This window comes from Delphinus delphis, chromosome 19 (genome assembly GCF_949987515.2).
Source record: "Delphinus delphis chromosome 19, mDelDel1.2, whole genome shotgun sequence".
Lineage (NCBI taxonomy): Eukaryota > Metazoa > Chordata > Mammalia > Artiodactyla > Delphinidae > Delphinus > Delphinus delphis.
In genome coordinates, this window is record NC_082701.1 from 17,414,956 (window position 1) to 17,441,518 (window position 26,563).

General features: G+C 45.1%; 1 pseudogene; it reads right to left on the minus strand.

The window, feature by feature from the left end:
- Positions 1–3,573: 3,573 nt before the first annotated feature.
- On the minus strand, positions 3,574–12,309 carry LOC132414564 (RAD52 motif-containing protein 1-like; annotated as a pseudogene).
- Positions 12,310–26,563: the final 14,254 nt, after the last annotated feature.

The following is a 26,563-nucleotide window of genomic DNA, read 5'->3' on the forward strand; positions in this document are numbered from 1 at the left end:
TATTTAATGTGTTAAGAGAAGCATATTTATTACTATTTCACTAATTTTAAAAATATTCTGAAAACTATTTCAATATAGTTGGTTTCCTTTGTTTTTCTATATATTTTGACTTACTATACATTTTAAAACATTATCCCAAGGACATAAGCTTCTGCAGCTTGCCAAAGAGTTATACACGGGGAAGCAGGAGGGAGGTTAAGAAATTCTGCTTTGGGGAACCACTGACCTCAAGTTAGGAACCTCTGCTTATAAGGTATAAACCTCAAGCTGACTTAGAAATCTTCAAACCTTACCAGACTCATGTTATAGTATACCGCCTCCCAAACACATGCTTTTCAAAAATTAATTTTTAATTTCAATTTATTTTTAAAAAATATGTAATATATATTCACATCTCAAAATTCCAAAAATATGTAGCACACAATTCAAACTTTTTCTCTTACCTCTGTCCCTCAGTCTACCACCCCCCTCCACTCCCAGAGGAAATTATCTATTTCTTGTGCCAAATGACTTTCATTTTTCTTACAAGATTGGGAAATAAAATCTCCAAGTTAGATACTATCACAGAAAATATAAACTACATATAGTATTTAGGAAATATGTAAATTAAAAAAATTACCTGGTTCTAGCATTTTTTTCCATACCAATAAGATATCAGACTAAGGGGGCATCTCTTTAAGGTGGTCATAATACCTATTTTTAGATTGACTGTTATGTCTTTTATTATTAATCCAGAAGTCATTTATGACTTGTCTATTCAAGCTGAACTAAGGATATGACCACAGACTGCCATGAAAACTTACTGTGAATGTTTTTTTCCAAAATCATTTATATATCTAAACTGACTTTTTCTACAAATCAATAAAAAATATAGTAACAGAAAAATGGGCAAAGGACAAACAATTCAGAGATAAAATATAAATGTTCAGTAAACATATAAAGATATTTAAGTTTACAAGTAATAAGAAAAATTCAAATTCAGATGGGACCCCTTTTATTCACCCATCAGATTAGCAAAAAAAAAAAAAAAGGGAGAATATCAGTGGTGGAAGGGTGTGGGGAAATGAATGTCATCACAGCATGATGACTGGAGGATAAGCTGGCACAACTTTTTTGAGGGCAATTAAAATTTTATATCTAAATAGTCTTCACCCCAACAATCCCATTTCTAGATAACTATTCTATAGAAATAAATGACCAGGCTCACAAAAATGCACGTACAAGGATATTCATTGCAGCAATGCAAGTAACAAGAAAACTGGTCATAATCTAAACATACTTCAATAGGGGCATTAGTAGACTGTGATACATTCATACTACGGACACTATGCAGGAGTTTAAAGGAATGGGGTAACCCTCTATGTACTGGGAAGGAAAGAAATCTAAGACATATCAGGAAATGAAGGAATCAAGTTGCAGGATGTTACTTATGTAACAAAAGATAAGAAAAACACACAAACCTATTTTGCTATCTGTAAATATGTATGTACTCAAACGTATGGAAAAGAGTCTGGAAGGATTAATACTAAACTCAAAGTAGTGGGTGTGGGACTAGGGCACAAGAAGGGTTTTCACTATCCCTGTTATTTCATTGTTATATATTGAGAATATAATCATGTATTACTTGTATAATGGAAAATAAGTTTAAGTTGTCTCTTACTGATTTTCAAGAGGTCCTGCCAAATTTAATTTTTTAAATAAACATAGAATTTCAATCATTAGGTTGCTTTGGGATATGGAAGGGGAAGTACCTTTGCTCACAGGTATTGACCTCAAAATTCTGGACCAAGAAGGATCTTACAATGCAGTTAGCTTTTTGTATTCATATTTGGGGAGAGTATACTCACAGCTTCTCAGCCCAGCAGTATGCCTTCCATATACTTTCATCAAGGTAAGAAATAGAGTTTCCTTGGAAATTTCTGTGAAGAAACACAGTTCATATGCTTGAATAGGTAGAAAAAGAATGTAGAGAATAAGGAAAAGAATCATGGCCACCATGTAGGGAATATTCAAATGCAGAAAAGACCAGCTTTTTAATTCCCACAGCTTCCCAGCTTCCCAGTGTGCACAATTAATAAAAACATACTGTGAGGCCACTGGCACAAACAATGAGGCATCCCCTCAGAACCTGAACTTCCTATCTGTCCAAATTCTTGGATACATAATGCCAATTACTTTTTTCCAAAATCACTTATGTGTCTAAAATGACTCCTACAAATCAATGAGAAAAATGGCAAACATTTATCAATATCAGCAAATAAATATTAAGAAATCCTATGGCAGGCAACACCAAAGCTTTGGCTCAGTGCCCTCAGAACCTCTCCAGGTGTTAGAAGGATACAGGCAAGGCAATTAGAAATTAGAGGGACTATTACGAAAATATCTCTTAAACATATTGCCTAGGGAAAAGCACAAGTCACTGAACAAGGAGTAAAGTTATTACCTCATTAGGGGAACAAAATGCAAAGGAAAGAGATCGGAAGGAAGGACACACATCAAAACAGTAACAGGAGTTACCTTATTGGTGGTAGGGAAGGTGGGGTGCAATTTTCACATTTTATCCTATATACTTCTGTCACATTTCTTTTTTTAAACAGTGAGAATGTATCCATGAATTAGACATGTTTAAAAGAAGCTGTTAAATGCCTGAGGTTCGGTTTGAACCACTAACTCAGTGGATGACTGAATCTTTCGCTTTAGCTTTGTCCTCTTCCCTCAGCAACAATGGAACTATTCAGTTTATATGCACATTTTTCACGGGAGTCAGAAATAAGTCAAAACGGATACCTGTCTGCCCATCTGCCTGAGGGACATTTCCACTCAAACAGAGCCTTCTGGTTGCTTTATGCTCACCAATAAAAGATGCCTAAGGCTGAACTCATCTCCCTCAAACTGACTCTGCTTCCCAACTGCTGTATTTCCACATGTTATACCATCATCATTCTGCCCAAGCCTCTGTCAGCCGCGGGGGGTTGGGGGTCACCTGGACGGGGCCCAGGGCCCACTCCGGAGGCTGAACTGCCTAGATTAGAAGCCACAGTCGTTGCCATGTGAGGAGGAGCCGTGGGGCGCAGCCGTGACACAGAGGCGCAGCCACGACATGACATGCGGCGGCTCAAGACGCAGCGGCCCAGGCCAGGGAGGAGCCGGAGCCACAACCTCCTTCAGAGCCGAACCGAACCGTTATGCCAGCGCCGCGACGCGAGGGCTCACCGTTAACAACCGCGCGTCCCTCCCCCGCCTAACGGCCCACCCGTTATTTACGACACCTGCAGTTACGCCACCTTTTCTAGGCTCGTGAGGAGATCCAATCCCCGCCACCAGAGTGGGCCTTTTCCCAGAGTCCCCAGGGCGCAAGCCATCCTTCCCCTTGCAAAGGCGACAGTTACCTCCTGCCGGGCCCTCTTCCCAACCCCTCCCTGCCCTCCCTGGGCCCAAACAATGAGGCGGGATTTAGGCTGCAGACCCGAATGGCCCCAAACTCCAGCAGCCCAGGGGCCGAGGGGGATTGGAAAGGATGCAGAGCTTCCCGAGGAAACCACAGGACGTGGCATTCTGGGAAATTCAAAAGTGCTAATCCAATTCTGGCAATCTGAACTCTTCCTCCTCAGAGCTGAAGTCTGAGAGACATTCTTCCTCCCTTTGGCCACACGGCTGAGAACAAAAGTAGCTGATTTTCAAAATGAGCACCAGTTCCGGTGTCGGGAGGCGAACACTCCTTACAATTATTCTACAATGTTGCCATTTCCTCCAAACTCTCAGTATTCACGTCTCATTATTCATTCACCTCTCTGTTATTAGGGGTTACCACTGAATCAGTGATGACTCCAGAACTTCTGTAGGAGGGGTTTGGGGCAGGTGAGCAATTCATTCTGGGAAAGAGAGTCTAAAACCAAGTGAATGGTCCTTTACATTAGCATGGGGAAACTTCCCACACCCCACCTTGTCTCAACAGAGCCATTAATCTAGAAAAAACTACAGTGTCACTTTTCAGAGGTCAACCCTGTGTGCACACATGGAGAAGACACTTCGAATGTTAAAGTCAGCATGTTAAGTAATTTTCTTGAACTACTGTAACTAGCACCCTATTTACTTTCTTCACGGTCCTTTTCATAATCTATTTGATTTTAGTCCTTTTTAATTGTCTGGTACACCTTTAACACCTAAACTCCAAGAGAGAAGGAGCTTCGTCTTCTTTCCAGTGCCTAGCACATAATGGTTTCTAAATGGAACTGATTCCAAGATTGGCCTCATTTAGGAATGGATCTGTTGTTATAATCAGGTTTCCGAAATCTTTAGTATCAATACGGAATCCTTTCCTCTCACATTTCACAGGAAGCTAGACTTCTTAAAGCCCAAACATGGATACGTCTGAAGTTTCCTTGACTGATTTAAATTGAATTAAAATAATTATTTTGTACAGGAAAAACTTTCAAAATTTTTACATTTTTCAGAACATAACCACCTTTTCTTTCTCTACTTTCTTCCCTTCAAAACAAACTTTGCAACATTGGGGTGAGTTAAATCATCAGAAATCTAGCCCGAAAATAAGCTCTCAATGACATGAAACACATTTTTTGCTCCTTTTTAATAAAAATCCTATACGCAGTACATTAATGTTTTCTTTTAGAAATTACGTTGACAACTTAATCCCTAATTCGAGGCATCCATATAATTGGTTTACAAAAAGGTTCTTTGGCAAAATATTTAACACAAGATATATATGAGATGCTGTAAGGTAAGGTAATATACCTTGATAAGGTAATATACCTTATCAAGTAAGGTAATATACCTTACTTGAAAGGCATGAATAGTTTTAAAACACTGTAGCATAATCACACTTAAGGCCATAGTTACTTTGTTCCCAAATCCCTGCAATTCTATTTGAGGGGAGTTCTAAAAGGCCTGTGTCTTCTCCTGTGTCCACAACTGTAGACGTACACTGATGGCCCTCAATCCTGCTCTCCAAACTTCAAATAAGGGGCCAGAGACAAGGCTCGGGACTTGGAAAAGTCCTAGAAATTCCCTGCCTCAAAAGCAGTTTCAGAGTTTCACCTTTTCCTGAGGATCACAGAGCTGAGTAGACATGCCAAAGTCTTCCAAATCCTGCTGGGTGTTTTGAATTACGGCTACACTGGCTGTGTACCCCTTGAGTTTTTATCTCCACATACTTGAATGAAATCCTGTAGCTCCTCTTCGGTTCTAGCATCTGTGGCCTCTTTGCAGGGTCTATATGCCACAGCTACTTTATCACTTTCTGACATAAAGCTAACAAGGATCAATTCACAAGGTTTCTTGTTCTAAAACTTCCTGTATACAATGGTAGCACCCAATAATTAGACATTCTTTTGATTTCTAAAAGCAGAAAATAAGAGCATTTTCCTAGAAGTTCCCTCATCTGACACTTCTGTTTTTATCATAATTACTTGTGAAAAAATATATAACAAGTATTAACTTTGGTTCAAAAACCTTTATGATCTTACAAATAAGAACTAAGGAATAATGACATAGGAATTAAAAGCTGTAGAAACAAAAATGTTCAATCACAATACAACGAAATAGGAAGGCATTAGTGGGGGTCAAAGTGAGTTCAAACCTGGGATAGATACCACTGGACTATAATAGATACTTCATGTTAGAAGCAAGGCAAGTGCCTACTCCTTGGGACCAAAATTCTACCAGATACAGTGAACAAAGCTTTGGAGACAGAGACAGAGAGCATTTGAACACTCTACTGGCGGAAACTGGCCCATGTACCCTTTGGACAATACAGCTTTCCTCAAGGCAAGCTAGAGCCACCAGGCTTTTTGGTCTAAGGAGTTTTGAGTACATATAAGGAATACCTTGGCAAATTAGGGACAAACAACCCAGACATTTAGTTTGGTTCTTAAAGGTTGTTACCCAGAGTTGACAGCTGGTGGAGATTCAGCCTGATGACCAGGGAAGTCAAACTTCACTGGAAGGACTGCCCAGGCGGAAAGGCCAAGACCAATCCAGGTCAACTCTTACAAGCAAATAAGCTCTCTGACAACTTAGCTAGGATTTCTCAGTCTCTAAGCCTGCAGCGCTGTGAAGCAGGGGAGCAATTCTGTTCCGGGAATCTACTAATCATAACGTTTCCTTCGGGCATAGCCTGCGACATTCTCACCGTTGTATAACTCGATAGGGAACACAATCAACGCTATTCAATACCATGACCACTTTCAAGGCTCACAAAAACGTAGCCGATTATTATATAAGAATCATATTCACCCAGTATATCAGAAATGAAAACTGAAATTAAACTGATTCCAAAAACATAATCTAATAAACTTTTCAACAAGAAAACAACGATAATCATAATAGTCCATATATTTTGTCTGCTTACTATGTTTCAGGCATAGTTCTAAGCTTTTTACATTCATCATCTCATTTACTCTTACAATATCCCCCATTAGGTGGTAAGCTGAATTACTAACCCTATTTGCAGATAAAGAAATTGCACCTTAGAGATATTAAATACCTTCAAATGTCTCTGGCTAGAAAAACCTAAAATTGCAACAACAACAACAACAACAAAATCTAAGAGACAAAGTTAGGACTCAAACACAGGTGTCCAAGGCTTATAATCACTACACTATTCTGTACAATAGCAAGCAATTGAGGAAGAACTGGATCAAACACTTTTTGTATGAACTGAGGCAAGTCATTCTACATCTAAACACTGGGGACAATAATATTTCCTGTCGTTTTTCTCATAAATGCCACAAAGAACAAATTTAAGACTGCTGCTGTGAAAGCATCTGGTGAATGAAAGAATAGGTAATGTTTAGATAACCATTATTTTCAACCAATTAACTTTTCAATTAAGTTTATTTGCTCACTGAAACAGAAGTACTTCAAGGACAGTCAAAAAGGTCTTACCTAAAACCACAATCAGCAGTTTCTGGAATGCATCTGTCATAGCCTTCTGAATAGCAAGCTTCTGGGTTACCTTCCTTTTCATAAGGAATGATAATGACCCTAAATCCAACCAAAACAGATGAATTTAAAATGCTGAATAACTGATTTCTAGGTAATGTGTTTAAAACTAAAAATGCATCTGTGATTCTTAGATCATTATCTTAGTGATCAAGGGCAGGCACTACAGTGGGGTGCGGTTGAATGTCTCTGCTGTAGGTATACCCTGGCTTGGCACATTTTTACTGCTCAGATCTATTCCGGAAGTTCCTAAAATACTCGATGGGAAATGCAAACCAAGAACGTGGCACTAATCGCATATGACACACAGATTTCAAGTGGACAAGCTGAGGCTACACTGCTACAGACGCTGCTCTCCTGTGCGTGAAGGGCTGGATTCATACAGTGAGATAGATTTGGTGGTAGTGCAGATGATCTGGCCTCTCCTCAAGCATCACCCACTCAGGTGGATGGTGGAGCCTCCTCCACTCCGTTTGCTAACAGCCCTGCCTCTGACTTAAAACCCTAAGCCCAAGTGCCATGGACTCTAGGAAAAAACTCAGCACCAATCGGAATCCCCTTTCTAGGGATCTATATTTACGTTTCCGCTCAGGCCCTTCTATGGGAGCAAAGGACTGAACATTTACACAAGAGTTTATTTCAATCTTTAGACAATGGTTTTGTTGGGATAACTGGAGGCCAGAAGACATCTGTATTTGAAGGACTATTTTAGCACATAACAAATTATTAACCAAAAAAAACACAAAAACTAACTAATTTTCCCTCCTCCTAAGCTTCTTGGCAGGAAGTCAGTTCTAAAATTCTAAAGTTAAGGTGCTGGCAGGTATTGCCTAAGATAAAAACTTATATTGTCAGGCAGAAAAATTCAGCCCAGGGCTTTACTTGCTTAGCTATGGTGATGATGTATCTGAAAAGTTGAATTTCAGAAAGAAAGGAAAAAAGAGAAATCCCACTCCCTCACCTCCCCATACACACACATATTGGAAAACAGACATTCCTCCAACTTATCCAAAGGTTCCTCAGCCATGCCAACTCCGGGACTCCTGCACTCGTGGGAGGGCAACACCACCTCTAAAGCCAGAAGAACTTGAGGCTTTGCTTCTGAAGTGGTGTCACAATATCTTCCTTTTCCCTTTCTTCAAGGTTAGAAAGATCCTGAAGCTGTTAGGATTTTGAATTAAAGGCTAGACTTCAAAATATCCTGTTGTTAGAAATAAAAACTAAACTCCAGCAACCCCAGGTAATAGTTTAGGCATGCTATAGCTTCAAAATCAAGTGAGACTTGCAAATGAATGATTCGATATGGTCAACTATTTTTTATTATATACCATACAAACACTGGAGAAAATTATGGACACCACCATCCAAGTCATTGAGATTATCACTAATTCTAGGTGGCAGGCCAATGCTCAGATACTTCCATGTGGAAGCCTCTCACATCTCCTCCCCATAGCCCTGTTCTATTCTTCCCTCTAAAGTCTAGGAGTTCAGTGTTGAAAGGAGTCTGGTTAGTCAAAGAAAGTCTACAGAGTTTACCTTGATGATCCTTTTTGACCACCCATGGAAACCAAAGTAGTAATTTGCCAATTCTTGGCATCTGGAGCTGTTTAGGGCAGGCGTATTATGTTGAACCGCCTTATGACTGGTGCCGAGACGAACCTAAAGACATAAAAGACCTAAAAATATCACAACCCTACATAGAGGCTTATTTTGGATATACCTGAGATTTATCAATACCAATTTCATAGAGGGGCTGTGCAGATTCAGTAGAACATTTTAAGTAATGAGTTCACAGTGAGCCCTAAATAAATGTTATTTATTATTTTAGGTCAGTACTTTTCTGCATCATTTCCAGGGCCCCTGATTAACCGGAAGGTTCCCTGACCTCTGGTGGTGAAAGTGATGATGAAAGCAACCAAGGAAGCCCAGCAGAAGCCTATTATGGGGCTGGGGGTAAGCAAAGGAAGTGAACTGTTTCAGTCGTCTCATCCTGTAGCTCCTGCTTGAGAATACGAGCTGAAGAGGAGATAAGATGGACCTGCCACTGAATTAGGACCTTAATCTGTAGCACCCCCTCCCCAAGTTACTAACCCCTGTTAGAAGAGGGAATACGTATACCTCTCTAAATGTAAATAAAGCAACCAAAAGAATTAGAGGTTCATCTGCATTAACAAGCTTCTTTGAGAGTGCAAGTATTTCCAGTCTTAACTCTCTCAATAACTTACATATTACTGTGGAGTTTTTACATCACTAGTTCTTTCTTAAATGTCTATTTCCATTTTGAACAGCGTGTAGTATATAAATACAGTCATAAAAATTCAAATAATACAAAGAAAGTCAAAGCATTGTTAATTCTTTGATTTGTTTGTGCATCTTCCCCGTCACTAGTTTACGAGCTCCTTAAGTGCTTGAAGGAACCGTATATTATTCTTTCCTTGTTACCAGAAACAAGCATAGGTCTTGGCATATAATAGGGGAGTGATGGTCTGTTGACTGAGTGAATGAATGAGTACATAAGAAAATGAAATTATTTTCTCTAACTGAAGCTGCCTGCTGGGAAGGAGAAATGAAGACTAATTTTTAAATGTTGAGTGTTGCATGGGAGGCTAGGCCCTGTACGGTGAGTCATAATGGAGCTGTCCTGGACAATTAGGAAGCTTCAAAGGGCTCTGAGCCCCTGGGTAGTAGAGACAGTTGACATCTGGGATAACCTTGCCACAGTTCTTGCTGGCAAACATATCCCTTCGTGCTACTGAGAAAAACTCAGATACATTAGGCCTTTCCTTCATTTTAAGATGTTATTATCTTTTCTGTATTTATAAAAAATACAGGGGAAAAAAGATAAGAAGTATGTATACCTGCCAATGAATAAAAGAACACATAATTGGAACTTCCCTGCTGGTGCAGTGGTTAAGACTCCATGCTCCCAATGCAGGGGGCCTTGGTTCGATCCCTGGTCAGTGAACTATGTCTCTCACATGCATGCTGCAACTAAGAGTTCACACACCACAGTTAAGGAGCCTGCGAGCCACAACTAAGGAGCCTGCCTGCTGCAACTAAGACCCGGTACAACCAAATAAATAAATAAATAAAATTTTAAAAGAACGCATAATTAAAGTGGGTAACAATTTCGGGCGTGTGAGCAGTAAACTAAGGCCCTGCATTAAATAAGGAAATCTAATACGAATGCCCTTTCCTCTCAACTGTATAGTGACTTGTAGAACATTCTATCAGTGCCAAGCTTTATGCTGTGAAAACCTCAGAACCTAAGCTTATGGAATGGTCTTAATGTCCAATATAAGAAAAGAACTCATTACTCACAAGTGACACCAAGTAACCGTTTCATAATCTTTCCAGGACCATCTGTAATATCTGAGTGGTTATGTGAAATGGTCGCAGGGTCTACAAACAAAAGAATGCCTGGCACAAAATCATTTCAATCCCAGGGAGTACAGCCAGGATTGAAGAGGATGTTAAACAGGGTACAGAAGTGGGAGGTAGTGTACCTGGAGTCACATCTGAGGAGAGTTCTCAGATTCAATAAAGGTGAACTCAGTGAGTGAAGAAATATGGGTGAGAATAGGCAGCAAGGTCAGTAGGAAGTAGCCAGAGCGAGAAGCCAATCAGAGAAGACACACAATTATAAAGGGAAAGGTCTGGAAATCTAAGCCTCATTCACTTATTCAGAGGAATTGAAAAGGTCCTTGAAAAAGGAATGGTGGCTGAATGGAGGCACATAATGAAATGTTAATTCTGGGCAAGTAAGATTGGATGGCATGTTAATATGGAATAAGGTTTCTACAATGCATGAGAGAATATTTTAACCATTTTCTGGAATGTGAAGGGAGTTCTGAATAGGCAGTTTTGAGAGTGATGATGAAGCCTCCTTTATGTTACATCTGACAAAAGTTCCTCAAGCTCCGGACTTCGCTGGTGGCACGGTGGTTAAGAGTCCACCTGCCAAGGCAGGGGACACGGGTTCGATCCCTCGTCCGGGAAGATCCCACATGCCGCAGAGCAACTAAGCCCGTATGCCACAACTACTAAAGTCTGCGTGCCTAGAACCCGTGCTCCGCAACAAGAGAAGCCATCGCGATGAGAAGCCCACACACCACAAGGAAGAGGAATCCCCGCTCGCCCCAACTAGAGAAAGCCAGCGCGCAGCAACAAGACCCAACGCAGCCAAAAATAAATAAATTAATTCATGAAAAAGTTTGTCAACCTCTCACATTTGAAATTCACATAAAAGTAAATATAAGGAAGACTCTTGTGATGATTTCTTAAATTAAGGGGCAGCATAAAATGACATGGGGTTTAACATCAGTTAAGTTTGGGTTTGGCCTCTAGTTTCCACCTTTACTGTCATGAACCTTAAGTAAGTCACTTAACCATCCTCAGTTCGAGTTTCTTCATCTAAAAACAACAAAGAAAGATCTGGGGAACTGGGGGATCAGTGGAGCAGTGAATCTGAGAGCATTCTGTACACCACAGTGCTGTACAAACGCTGGCCTTTCCCCCCCCCACCCCGCTCCCGCCGCTGGGATCTTAGCTCCCCGACCAGGGGTTGAACCCGGGCCCTCAGCAGTGAAAGTGCAGAGTCCTAACACTGGACCGCCAGGGAATTTCCGATGGCCTATTACTTTTAAATTCAGCACTTCATCCCAGTAGAGCGAGGATTTCCACATTTGGACCCACCTTCACTGGAGATGTCTGGAAAAGCTGCTTCTGGTCGCATGCCTTTTGGGCTCTGTGGGCATCCCTTGCTGAATAAAACTTGATGATGCCATAGAACCCAGGACCGGCCACTGCTGCGTTTGGGAAGACTCGGACCGAATACAGAAGGCCAAACTGGGAGAAGACTGAACACAGAATGCTGTAGGGTGGTCCCATACTAAGTAAGTGCAGGAAATTTCACGCCCAGGAAAACAAACCGCCCATTCCCTTATATTCCCCCAGCCCTTCGCCACAGGCAACTGTGGTGAGCCGGCAACTCCAAACACTTCTCATTTTATGAACAAGTTTCCCTCTGAAATCCTAAGCTTCGAGAAGCATTAGGAGGCAATGCCGTCTGTTGGGAACTATCTCTCAAAAATCTCTGGGGGCGAGCTGACTGCTCAGGTCGGCTCTAGAACTAAGATTCCTCTCAGCGGAGACCACAGGCAGATGAGGTGCTGAAGCAGTACCCCGGGGCGCCCAGTTACTGGGGCGCGGGGCGGCTTCCTCCACCCCTCCCTCCGCCCCGGCTCGGCTCACTTGCAAGGCCTCGGCCGTGGGTCCAGAGCTCAGCTCCCACACCAGCAAGGTTTTGTCACCCGCAACGGGAACCGCAAAACGTACCAACTCCACCATTCTGCCGTTACCGCGCGTGCGCGGCTCGGGGCGCAAGCGGACTGCGCCTGCGCACGCGCGCCCGCGCTTTTTAAAAATGGGAGCCTGAGGGGCGGAGCCAGCTCGGTGGGAGTGGGACGGGGGCGGTGCTCGAACTTCTCCCTCGCCCCTCCCACTCCGGGCTTGCCTCTGCCTCTAGTTCTCCTTCCGCAACCCGCGCGCCCAGAAGTTTTGAAGTTTAGCGTTTCTATTCAAGTGTATTTTTAGCGTAGAGTCCAAAGTGTGAGTTTACAGGATCGAATGGTGCGGACATCTTTACAGCAGCTGGCTTCATCTTCAAAGTTCCAGAGGAGACTAGAGTACTAAGTAGTTAGCGCTAACTATCCACTGAACTTTAAAAATTTAGATTTCCCGACTCTGTGTGAGAAATGACCACCAAAGATGCAATCCTTCGACTTGAGTGTTTGCACGAGTCTTAAATATGCAAATCAAGGTATAACATTAAAGCCATCAACAGTCTAGTACGAAATTCTTAAAAAGCTGGTTTCCAGCCCATTTTCCTAAAGTACTCCCAAATCACCCAGCACATTTCTCCATCCCCACCATGACTTTCTCCACCTCAATATATCAGACCCTTAGCCCCACCCATTACCTACTTCTGAGCTCTTTTACTTCAAGAATTGTTGACTTTGGAGGAATTACTTAGATCTTGATACTGTTTCAAACCAATAACTATAGATTTATTATCCATATCATTATCCATTGCGTTCATTGTATGTATCCATTTATTCATTGTATCCATTATCTGTGTATGGAGAAGATCCATAATCTTCTCCAGATAGATTATGAACACCTCATGAACAATATTTACAGATTTATCATCCTTTTTCTAGTACCTAGCACCCTCATACTCTATTAGGTACTCAAATACACTTGGGATTAATCATGACTAAATTAACACATTCTTTGCACAAGGAATGCTTTAATAATTCCAAAAATATAGAAAAATTCTTCATCGTGGTCTTCTTGGTTTGCAAATGACAGTCAGGAACCAGGGGCCTGGGCCTGGATAGGAACAAGGAGTAAGTCCTAGAAAACCATTTACTCCTGGGGCTCTGGTCAGTTTTATTTGTAAATGGGAAAGGAAGAAAATAACATGAGGTGGAGGCAAGAGGAAGAAGAAATGAAGAATTCCCAAGTGAGGAGAGGTGTTCTGGAATGACTCCACCACAGGCCTGCTCCCTGTCTCATGCCAGGTGGCATCCTGTCATCCAGTAGGACAGTGGCCGGCCTGCACAGTGCAACCTCTATTTTACCCTGTGGAGAGAAAGAAGATTGGTTCTTTTTTTTTGTTAAGAATCAATTTTATTTATTTTTGGTTGCGTTGGGTCTTCGTTGCTGCACACGGGCTTTCTCTAGTTGCGGTGAGCGGGGACTACTCTTTGTTGCGGTGCGCGGGCTTCTTATTGCGGTGGCTTCTCTTGTTGCGGAGCACGGGCTCCAGGCGTGTGCGCTCAGTAGTTGTGGCACATGGGCTTTGTTGCTCCACGGCATGTGGGATCTTCCCGGACCAGGGTTCGAACCCGTGTCCCCTGCATTAGCAGGCGGATTCTTAACCAATGAGCCACCAGGGAAGGCCAGCAACACTTTTTATAGAAAATGTTGCTGCCAATTATGTAGAGAGGGCCCGTGGCAGCCATGTTTATGTTGCTTAATTTCTTCCATGCCTGTAGCTGAATGAATGGAGCTGGGACACAGGGTCCAAGCTGAACCCATCAGATCCTCCCTGCCAGGCACTTGGACTGGGACTGAGCCTAGCTAGTCTCTATGGTCGCTTAGGACATTAGCCCATAGATTCAGGGCGGACATAGTCTGTCTGGTGGACTGTAGAGCAGAGAAAGCTGGTCTGCAGAGGGAGTAGTGAAGCGAATGCACAAAGAGAAGCAGAAACCTGCAAAGGAAAGTTTCCAGCCCTGCTTCCACCCTCTTCCTGAGGCCCAGCTGCACCCCTCGTGTGGGCTCAGCAAGACACCTTGTCCTCTCAGAATAAATCTCCCCCAGCTAGCTCAAGTTGCTCTGTTCCTGCAACCAAAAGAGTTTTGTTTAATACGGTGTCAGAGGAAGAGCCAGATCCCAGGTCTTCTAAGTCGGAGTTCCAAGCCCTTCCACATCCCACATTTTTCTAGGCTGTAGAAAAGGTCAGGTCCTGGCCTACTGTCCCTTTCTCTGTCACTACATCTTTCTTAAGGCTCTGCCCACTAACTTCGTCCCACCATGGCCTCCTCTCCAGTTCTTCATCCCCCCTGTTCCGGACACAATCTTTTTCGCATAGTTGATGATTGAAAGAAGATTTGGGCTCAGCAGTTCTGAAAGGGAGAAAGAGGATACCCGTCAGTGCACAGGGGACAGTCCCGAAGACTGGCTCTCCCTGCAAGCCAACACTAACCAACATGCGTCCATATACAGGTATGGTGAGGAGGCACCACCTGTACTTGGAGAAGTCCTGGAGCCCTACTCCTTTTTTTCTTTTATTTTTATAGGCTTATGGGTGTCCAAGGCTTTGTAAAAGGCGGGTGGTGTCTACATAGAATAACATGGTGGAGAGCTAGCTGAGTCACAAATCTGGAAGCTGTCACTGTAGTTGGGCAGCAGGTGAGGTACTGGTTGCTGGTGACATGCAGTCAGCCCCAGAGGTGACTGGAGAAACACCTGGAGTTGATCCTTAGTTGGTCTCTGGAATGTTCTCACTGGGATGAAAGCTGGGTAGACTGCAGGCAGTGCAGCACTGGAGAGAACATAGCTGCCATTCAAAAGGGCTGCCAGAGGAAAGATGTCCATAGGGAAATATCATTTCTCAAAATATGGTCTCTGGACCTCTGCACTCAAACATCTCTGGGATGCTTCTTTAAAAGGCTGATCCTGGGACTTCCCTGATGGTCCAGTGGTAAAGAATCTGCCTTCCAGACTTCCCTGGTGGCGCAGTAGTTAAGAATCCACCTGCCAATGCAGGAGACATGAGTTCGAGCCCTGGTCCGGGAAGATCCCACCTGCCGCGGAGCAGCTAAGGCTGTGTGCCACAACTACTGAGCCTGTGCTCTAGAGCCCGCGAGCCACAACTATTGAGCCCACGTGCCGCAACTACTGAAGCTCACTTGCGTAGAGCCCGTGCTCCACAACAAGAAAAGCCACCGCAATGAGAAGCCCACGCATCACAACAAAGAGTAGCTCCAGCTCACCGCAACTAGAGAAAGCCTGCGTGCAGCAATGAAGACACAGCGCAGACAAAAATAAATAATAATATAAATAAATAAATAATCTGCCTTCCAATGCAGAGGATGTGGGTTCAATCCCTGTTCGGGGAACTAGGATCCCACATGCCACAGGGCAACTAAGCCCGCGCGTCACAACTACTGAGTTCGCACGCCTCAATGAGAGAGCCCGCGCGTCACAAACTACAGAGCCCACGCGTTCTGGAACCCGTGCCACACTAGAGAGAGAGAACCTACTCGCCACAACTAGAGAGAAGCCCGAGCCCTACAACGAAGATCCTGCACGCTGCAACAGAAGGATCCCGCATGCTGCAACTAAGACCTGACGCAGCCAAAAAGTAAAGAAAATAAATAAATAAAAATTTAAAAATAAAACGCTGATCCTAAATAAGTAAATAAAAATAAAGTCTAGTCCTGGACACACACACGCCCCCCCTTATCAAAAATAAACAAAGCCACGTGCTACTTAAAGTGGTAAAATCAGAGTTCAATCAATAATGTACAATTGCAGTGGTAGAGGGAAAGAGACCATCATGAACTGAACTCAACTGCGACTGGTACAGGGCTTTTAAAGGGAGGATGAGGGGATGAGGAGGGGGGAGGGTCTGTCTAGTCAGAGAAGTGAGAAGGGGAAAGGGGGGGTGGTCACGTGAAACCCATCTGTGCTGGCTAACTGACGCTTCTCAAAGTTAGGCTCCTACCCTGTCCCAGAAGCTGGGAGACAAGGGCCCTATCTTTAGGTGTTGGCTAGGACAAACAGCAAATCCTTTAGGCAGCCTTGAGCTTTTTTCAGGCAGCCACTTTAAGGAGGGCTAGGGTCATCCTAGACATGTGGTCTCGAGCTGTTAGAAACTCTGTTAGTGTTTGTTGACGTCTTTAGAGGCCAAGGTTGGATCTAGAGGAAGGCTCAGAGGAGCCTGGCTAGAGTTTGGTCCAGCAGAGAGTCTGTCACCCTCCAAATCCACGTGCCCACCCATCCTGAGTCAACCTCAGAAGCAGAGGGACCCATTTTAGCAAGCCTTGTTACGCTCACTGAACTGCTGAGGTGTGGAAGGAAGGGGGGCAGGGAAGTAGGGGCTGCCGAGGTTCTCTGGCTTCTTCGGGGTCGGAGGTGAGCAGGGATTTGAGGGTGGGAGAGGCCAGGTGCGAGGATGACTGGGAGGGAGACTGGACTCTTGTCTTGGACACTGGACGGCTCCCCCCGTCCCCCATGGAGGTGAGGGCCTCTCACTCCTGGGGAGCACCAGGCCCTGGCCAGTTCTGGCCCCTGGGGTCCTGGTGAGAGTGAGATGCGTTGACACCTGGAGGATGGTAGCGGAGCACCAGTTTGGGGACGTCGGGGGGAGCACGCCCATTCAAGAAGAGGACAAGTCCCCAGGCCTGAAAGAGAAGCTGAATCATGGTTCAAGGTGAGACCTTAGGTGCTGGACGGTGATGTTGGAACGAGGGTTTGGCGCCACCCTGTGGAATATTTCGGTAAGACTTCGATCTGTGAACAATATGAAGGCTTCGGGTGGAAGAGGGTCACACGGAGAATGGTGGAGCCTGGCTCCCTGACAAACGAGCCACCAAACTAACCCTGGACTACTTAACCAGATTCCTACACGAGAGATCAATAAATGTCTTTCTTAGTTAACCCACTGTTGTTTAGGGTCTCTATTGCAGCAGCTGAACTTATAACCTAATAAAAGAGCGGGTACATGTACTGGTTAGTTACTGCCACAATAATGCTATGTAATAAACCCATCCAGAAATTCAGTGGGTTGGAATAACGATTCCCATCAGTCTACCGTTTGGCTGGTACAGCTATGGTTTAATGCTCTGCTGGCTGGGTCTGCTCTGCTTCTCATTGCTGGTCTGCAGATCAGCCAAGGTAGCTCTTTTCCATGTGTGTTCATTCAGGGGCCCGGGCTGAAGAGGCAGCAGCTACCCAAGAGAAGCACACGGGGGCAAGCAGCATCAGGCTTCCTCCAGCTGGGCACGGAACTGGCACGCTCTCATTTCTGCCCATTACATGGGCCAGAGCACGTCACATGGCCAAGACCCAAGCCAGAGGACTGGACAGTACACTCTGCCCACAGTGAGACATGGCAAAGAGTCTGGATGCAGGGAGGGATGAGGAATCGGGACTAAGAATTCTATCTGTCCCAGGATGTGGCTGAGTCTTGGCTGGGGATGTGGGCAGATGACTGTGATTTTATTCCGCATCAATAAACAGCAGCCACAGGACCTGTTGGCACGGCTATTCCTGGTTCTGTAACAGAAGTAAGTGTTCCACAGAATGCACACCTTCCACGCTTTCAGGTGTCACCTCTAAATGGAACATTGTGAAAGACAGTGTCCATCAGTGCGCAGACCCAGACACTGTTCTCTATTAGGTCAGGAACGCTGACAAGGCAAGAATCATATCTCCTTCCTCTCCCCGATGTCTAGTAGCAGGCCCTGCCCCCAGTGATGACTCAGGAATATTCTTCAGTGAATTTTAGACCATTTCTTCATTCTCCCCATATGATTCCTTGTGAAATACAGACCGACCTCCTAGAGGTCAGCACAAGATGTTATGTGTTGGCCCCATAAGCTGCAAAGGAACTATGCCATTTGGAGCTGAGTTTTTTACCCACATCAGCCTCACGTAGGGACCTCACAGAAGAAAAGGTTTGTACAGGGTAAACATCAAAACAGGTTAGTGAAATGTCTTTCTCTAGACTCCATTTGACACTGGAAAGAGACTCATTGCCTGAAATATCCTAAGAGGAAGGCTGTCTAAAAGCACAATCCTAGGGAGTTCCCTGGCGGTCCAGTTGTTAGGACTAGGCACTTTCACTACCTAGGGCCCAGGTTCGAACCCTGGTCGGAGAACTAAGATCCCATGTGCTGTGTGGTGCGACCAAAAATAAAAATAAAAAATAAAAATAAATTTTAAATAAAACCACAATCCTAGTTAGGGATCCATGTGGACTTAAAGACAACTTTAAGAACAGTGAGATTCACCATCAGAGCCCGCACGGCTCCACAAAGCCCCTTGGCCCCTCTCATCATGTCTTTGTCCCTGTCATCGGGGCAGAAGCAAAACTGGCCCCAGATGCTCTCCGTTCATTGTTGCCTTGCCCTGCAGACTTTTTACCCTAAAGGAGAACCACTTAAAGGGAGCCATGATTAACCCTAAAGAATGCCACCGTCACCACTGAATTCCAGGCACAGGGCATGAGGGTGGAAAGCGTATTTTAGGGCAGTGACTCATGGTAAGTCATAGCTTCCAGTCCCTAAAAGGGACTATTCAATGTCAAACTACTCAGGCCCAGGCCGGTATAAGTGGAGGGGTGGGGAACGCAGCATTCTTGAGAGATGTGTTGGTTATGACGCATGTAAAAGATTTTAGAGCTTTTTATTAAAAGTGATGACTTCTCTAGGCTGGGTAAGGGATTGCCTTACTGGATTACGAGAGCAGGTTTTAAAAATAAGGCAGACTGGAACAATCTATCTCCAAGACGTACGTGTTGTTAAGTGAACAAAGCAAGATGCTTCTATACACTTTGTGTTAGATGTACAGTAGAGAACTGCACAGTCCAATACAGTAGCCACTACTGCATGTAGCTATGTAAATCCCAATTTAAATTAGTGCAAATTAAATAAATTTTAAAAGTCAGCTCCTAAGTCACACTAGCCACATTTCAAGTGCTCAGTAGTCACATGTGCCTAACGGCTACCATATTGGACAATATGCAGATAGACTGTTTCATCACTATGGTTCTGTTGGATGATGCTGGTACAGAATATCTCCGGAAGGGCACACAAACTCATAATGGTAGTTGCTCTCAGGGAAGAAAACTGGGAGACTACAGCACCATATTCCGTTTTGTACCTTTTGAATTTTATATCATGTATTTGTATTAAGTAATTAAATTTTAAAAAACAAACTGGGAATTAGAAAGCCCCATATAGGGGGACTTCCCTGGTGGTCCAGTGGGTAAGACTCCGTGTTCCCAATGCAGGAAGCCCGGGTTCGATCCCTGGTCGGGGAACTAGATCCTGCATGCATGCTACAACTAACAGTTCTCATGCTGCAACTAAAGAAGCCCACATGCCGCAACTAAAGATCCTGCATGCCGCAACTAAGACCCGGTTCGGCCATAAATAAATAAACAAATAAATAGAAATCTCCATGTAGGGTCACTGTACCAGGACAGTGATTCCCAGGAGATGACTTTGCAATCAGCCTAAAACAAAATAAGTTAATAGATATTATGATTTCACATTTAATTTTTTTTCACAGTGTGAACTTTTAGCTCCTGCCACCATCTCTCTGCTCTTGTGAGCTCACAGACAACAATGTGAAGTAGCAAGGGGATGTTAAAGGAAAAACAGGGCTTTCCCGGTGGCACAGTGGTTAAGAATCTGCCTTCCAATGCAGGGAACACTGGTTCCATTCCTGGTCCGGGAAGACCCCACATGCCGCAGAGCAACTACACCCGTGCGCCACAACTACTGAGCCTGCACTCTAGAGCCCGCGAGCCACAGCTACTGAAGCCTCCACACCTAGAGCCCATGCTCCACAGCAAGAGAAGCCACCGCAATGAGAAGCCTGCGCACCGCAACAAAGAGTAGCCCCTGCTCGACACAACTAAAGAAAGCCCACGTGCAGTAACGAAGACGTAATGCAGCCAAAAATAAATAAATTATTTTTTATTTTATTTTTTAAATTCATTATTCTTTTTTTAAAATTAATTAATTTATTTTTGGCTATGTTGGGTCTTCATTTCTGCGCGAGGGCTTTCTCTAGTTGCAGAGAGCGGGGGCCACTCTTCATCGCGGTATGCGGGCCTTTCACTGTAGCGGCCTCTCTTGTTGCGGAGCACAGGCTCTAGACGCCCAGGCTCAGTACTCGTGGCTCACAGGCCCAGTTGCTCTGCAGCATGTGGGATCCTCCCAGACCAGGGCTCGAACCCGTGTCCCCTGCACTGGCAGGCAGATTCTCGACCACTGTGCCACCAGGGAAGCCCTAATTTTTTTAAAAAAAGGGAAAAACAACCTACTGTCAAGCACTGGTTGACGGCATTTTTTTTTCTCTTGAGAAATGTATGCAGATGACTGTGATTTTATTCTGCATCAATAAACAGCAGCCATGGGACCTGTTGGTAAGGATATTCCTAGTTGTGTAACAGAAAGAAGTGTTCTGCAGAATGCACACCTTCCAAGTGAAACAGGGGTAAGTGGGCAGGGCACAACCTCTAAAGAATGACATAGGGGCTTCCCTGGTGGCGCAGTGGCTGCGAGTCCGCCTGCTGATGCAGGGGACACGGGTTCGCGCCCCGGTCCGGGAAGATCCCACATGCCGCGGAGCGGCTGGGCTCGTGAGCCATGGCCGCTGAGCCTGCGCGTCCGGAGCCTGTGCTCTGCAACGGGAGAGGCCACAACGGTGAGAGGCCCGTGTACCGCAAAAAAAAAAAAAAAAAAGAATGACATAGCCAGAGCATGCGACATAAACGTTAGAACCAACTAGGTCCAAAATGGCGGACGAGTCGACTTCCACTAGACCTTGAACCTCAGTACACACTCGTAACATATCAGCACGCTAAATGACACACCCACAGGTGCCATGACAGTTCCAAGGCTGATCATAAATGGTCAAAAAGTGGGCGTAGCCCAAATCCTGGACACCCCCACCCCTTCCCCAAAATAGCTGGAATACTCCTCCCACTCATTAGCCTATGAAATTACCCACCCCTATGAAAACTGACAGCTCCATACCTTGGGGCCTCTCACCTTCCAAGATGGCTCACACTCTGTCTGTGGAGTGTGTATCTCCCTGAATAAACCTTCTTTCACTTTACTATAGCTCACTCTTGAATTCTTTCCTGCGAGAAGGCAAGAACCCACACTCGGCAGCCATCCCAGGGACTCGCCTGAGACCTGGAACGTGACCATCCACTCGGGCCCCACTTTCTTTCCCGCAACGGGGGTAGGGGGAATATGCAACACCACATGATGCTTTTAGAGAAGGAATAAGCATAGACCAAAAGGGGACAAGAGATTAGACGTTGCTCTGCTCAAGAGGCAACACGTGGAGCAGTGGGTTTCCAAGATGTGGCCGTAAGTCCTGGGAAGACGAGTTACAGCAGGGGGCCTCATAACACACGTGTCCACCAAGCCCTGTTTGCAGAGCCAATAAATCCTGTCTCCACAAATAGAATTATTGTATCACTAACAGCTATCACATATTGAGGGTGTATGTTATCTCATCTTACAGCGACCTGTGAGGTAGATCTTATTCTCCCCAATTAACAGATAAGGAAACTGAGACTTGGGGTGGGGGGGGGGAGTAAATAACTCACCCAAGTTCACAAAGATAATATATTAGTCACTGCTCTTTATGTTCCAAGTGAAAGCAATCCAACTAAAAGATGCTTAAACCACAAATGGCACACAGTATATCAACTCACATAACCAGGAAGCCTACGGGCTTAGAGCTGGCTGCTTCCAGGACTCAAACAACGTCATCCTCTCCCCATCTGTCCCTTGACTCTGCTTTCCTCTCTCATGGATTCAGCCTCCAGAGGACTCCCGCACCCTGACAGCAAAGATGGTCATTAGTCATTCCCACTCCACACCTTTGGACCATGTGTCCAGGAGGAGGAGACCCTGATTGGCCAGTCATGGTCATGTGCATATGCTGGGCGGGGTCTTAAACCAGTACTTCAGTGCCCACTGAATCACAGGGAGCAGAGGAGGCTCTCTTCGGCAGCATGTGGAATCTTCCCAGACCAGGGCTTGAACCTGTGTCCCCTGCATTGGCAGGCGGATTCTTAACCACTACGCTACTAGGGAAGTCCCTAAAATTTAAATCCATCAAAAGTCACCTCCTCCAGGATGCATTTCAAGCTCTCTTGTCTAGCAGTTTGCAAGTACTTTTATTATTGTTCAAATTGTGTGGTAATGTGAGATTCTTTTTCTAGCTGGAGTCTACCTGGTGGACTCTTGGTCCATGTGTAAAACCTTTCGTGGAATGCCCCTTCATTCTCCAGCCGTCCCACCCCCAGCCGCCTGCCAGGATCCAAGGCTTTATTCAGCTTCACAAAGTTTTGTAGAGCAAGATGAAGGAGGAAGACAAGCCCACAGATTTTTCACAGAGGCTGAGAAGCCTGGGAAATAAGAGAAGACCGGGAGATGGGGGTGCTGCTGAAAAGTCAGACAGCATTAATCCAGGGGACTCCCACAGCTTTTGCAGATGGCAGCTGTGCAAACATTCATCCCAATTGAAACCGCTAGGTGGCGTTTCAGGGGGCTCCAAAGAGCTCTGGTTCTTTATGTCTCAGCACAGAAAGAATTCAGTGAGGCAAAGTGTTAGATAAGAAGTGATTTATTAGAAGAGGACGCTTGTGAGGCTTACAAGCGGGTGGGTGAGAGGGTGCCCCGCCCTGAGAACTCAGTGGGCTACAGTTGTATAATCAAAGGAAAAGTGAGGCGGGGGGAAAGACCACCGTCCTCCTCATTCTTGAGTAGACGTCATGCTGCCATCATTAGTCCTCCTCTATGTCGGGCGGAGGGGTTTTCTCTGTCATGGGACTATGGAAAAATTATTCCAGGTCTCAGTACAATGAGGGTCTTTCACTTTGAAATATCACCTTTCCATAAATTATTGTTTTTTACGTGTACAGAGAGCATGTCCTAGGGGTCATTAACTTACTGAGCTCACTGGGCAGGATGTGGGTCTCATGCCACCATTGTTTTATAGTTTGGGGGCATGTCTCTTGCTTCTGTTGCATGGTTTTGTTGCTAAGCAAGCCTGCTTGACTTTGTGGTTAAGCAAACCTGCTTTCTTGAGTAATCGTTAACTTACAGGGGTTTCCCATACTTTTTTTTTTTTGCTTACAATCCCCTAGTGGGATTAACTATTTAATCACCTACTTTACTCTGCCCCTATCAGAATAACTGAGGGAGGACTTTCCTGGTGGTGCAGTGGTTAAGAATCCCCCTGCCAATGCAGGGGACACAGGTTCGAGCCCTGGTCCATGAAGATCCCACATGCCGCGGAGCAACTCAGCCCGTGCGCCACAACTACTGAGCCTGCACTCTAGAGCCCGCGAGCCACAACTACGGAAGCCCACGTGCCACAACTACTGAAGCCCACGCGCCTAGAGCCGGTGCTCCGCAACAAGAGAAGCCACCGCCATGAGAAGCCCGCGCACCGCAATGAACAGTAGCCCTCGCTCACCACAACTAGAGAAAGCTCGCACACAGCAACGAAGACCCAACGCAGCCAAAAATAAATAAAATAAATTAAAAAAAAAAAAGAATAACCGAGGGACGTTGCATGTTCCATTTGTGGGGAGGGCATGCTTGTGCCAAGCCAGTGAGGCTCTTGCTGTGCCAATCATGACCAGAAACACTGTCCTTCTGCCAAGGTAACCGGATTTCCCTAGTAAATCTCTTACTTTCCACCTTGTTTACAATGAGTTCGGCCCTGAGAGAACACTTTGCCTCTATGTCCTTATTTCTAATCTTTCCGCTCAACCGTTAACCCCAGTGAAGGCGCTCAGCAGTCAGATGCATCTAGCCTAAAGCTGAAGATGCGGTGGTTCTCATTGCTGGAGAATTACAGAGGGGCCGACCACAGCCCCAGCAGACGCTTTTATAACTGGAAACTGTCATTGGTGTCACCTGAAAGCTGGGTTCACCTCTTGTTGTCTGTCAAGCCAAAAGATATAACTTTTTTTAAAAGATTTATTATTTGTTTATTTTTGGCCGCGTTGGGTCTTAGTTGCAGCACGCGGGATCTTCGTTGTGGCACGCGGGGTTTTTTGCTGTGGTGCGCGAGCCCTTCGCTGTGGTGCCGGTCTTCTCTCTAGTTGTGGCGTGTGGGTTTTCTCTTCTCTAGTTGTGGTGCGCAGGCTCCAGGGCACGTGGGGCTCTGTAGTTTGCAGCACGCAGGCTCTCTAGTTGAGGCATGCGGGCTTAGATGCCCCTCAGCGTGTGGGATCTTAGTTCCCTGACCAGGGATTGAACCCGTGCCCCCTGCATTGGAAGGCGGATTCTTTACCACTGGACCACCAGGGAAGTCCCTAAAAGACACAACTGTTATTACCAAGGCTGTTTCTCCAGAATCATCCACCTACCCCTCCCTCGAATGGAAACTAAGTCTCTTATTTAAGTTTCAGGAGGAAGCTGCAAAGAGAAAAACAAGAAGTGGTTAGAAGCAACTAGGCCCAAGATGGTGGAAGATTTGACTTCCAGTAGACCTTAAGCCTCACTGTAATGAATTACCATGCTGAATGACACACCCACTAGCGCCATGACAGTTGACAATTGCCATGACAACTGGAAGAGCCCGGACAAGGACTGAAAAGGAGTATTGCATCAATTCCGCGTCCAAACCACACCCCTGTTGTTGGATAACTCACGAATAGTCATTCTCTCTTTCCAATTCACTCTCTTTTACCTCTCCTATATATATGATGTCTCCACCTGAGTTGGGTTGAGAAGTTGATTTGAGAAAAGTTCCTCTTCTCCATTCTTTCTCTTTTTTTATTCATTTATTTATTTTATTTATTTATTTTTGGCTGCGTTGGGTCTTCGTTGCTGCACGTGGGCTTTCTCTAGTTGTGGCGAGCGGAAGCCACTGTTCGTTGCGGTGCGCGGCTTCTCATTGCAGTGGCTTTTCTTGTTGCGGAGCATGGGCTCTAGGCACACGGGCTTCTGTAGTTGTGGCTTGTGGGCTCTCAAGCGCTCAGTAGTTCTGGCGCACTGGCTTCATTGCTCTGCGGCATGTAGGAACTTCCCGGACCAGGGCTTGAACCCGGGTCCCTGCATTGGCAGGCAGATTCTTAACCACTGTGCCACCAGGGAAGCCCCTCTTCTCCATTCTTTAGCCATTGAATAAAGCTTGTCTGTTCCAGTCTCAGCATCGGTTTCATTATTGGCTGTGCGAATCCAAGCAGAAAAAACCTCCTTGGCAGAGACCAGGGGTCTCAGCTGGCCAGGACCCTGGCACAGGTCCAGTCGACCAATTCAATATCACAACCAAGCCAAAGACCAGAAGGAAGGATTTATTACTTGCAGCAAGAGAACATGGAGGATCTTTCCCTAAGTAGCATCTCCCCAAACAGCAAAATTGGGGCAGTTTTAAACTAAGGGCACATGCATACTTCATGAAGGGGCTTGGGTGGTGTATGCACATTCATGAAGGGGCTTGAGCAGAGGGGAATTCAACATAGAATAGGGGCAAAGGTTGACAGAGTCCAAGCTTTAGTTGATTGAAGTCACCAGGGTCAGAAAAGGTCAACATCATCATTCCTTAATTTTCCACCAGTCTGTGGTCTTAGCGTATAGTTACCACCCTCCACCTGGGTGGGGGTCCTTAGTTCCTGTAGTACAACTCAAAGATATGTATCAGATTAAGTCTATCCCTTAAGGAGGAACTAGGACTCCTGTTTTATCGCGGAATTATTGTTTCTTGATGGCTTTCCTCCATTCCTTTTTTCCTTTAAGATCATTAATTACTGAGACCTGTTCAAAGGCAAGCATTGTGGTCAGGCTTAGATCACAAAATGGCTTAGGCTGAAAATGGCTTCTCTTATGTCAAAAAGCTATATCGGGTTCTTTTCCTCCTGGGAACACCCACCCACACCCACACACACACACACACACACACACACACACACACACACACAACTGCTTACACTGGGACCTCAGTCTTCCCAGAGATATGAGGAACACCTTCCCTGGAGAGGCGGATGGAGCACAGGAATCCAGCAGAGATCAGTGGAGCTTGCTCCTAAGAACTGGCCTGTCCCCTCCTCTCCCAGCCCTGTAAGCCACTCCAGGGTCCCCTGGACCTGCATGTAGTGGTACCTCTCCGCCCCTTGCCCACGCTCAGACCCTAGGCTCTCAGTCGATCAAAGCCTGCATGTGTTAAATGTCTGAAGTATGGCAGGACACCCCTGCTACTTTTGACCTTTTGCTCTGATTCCATTTGAAAGAGAAATAGCACTTATACGATGTAAAGCAAA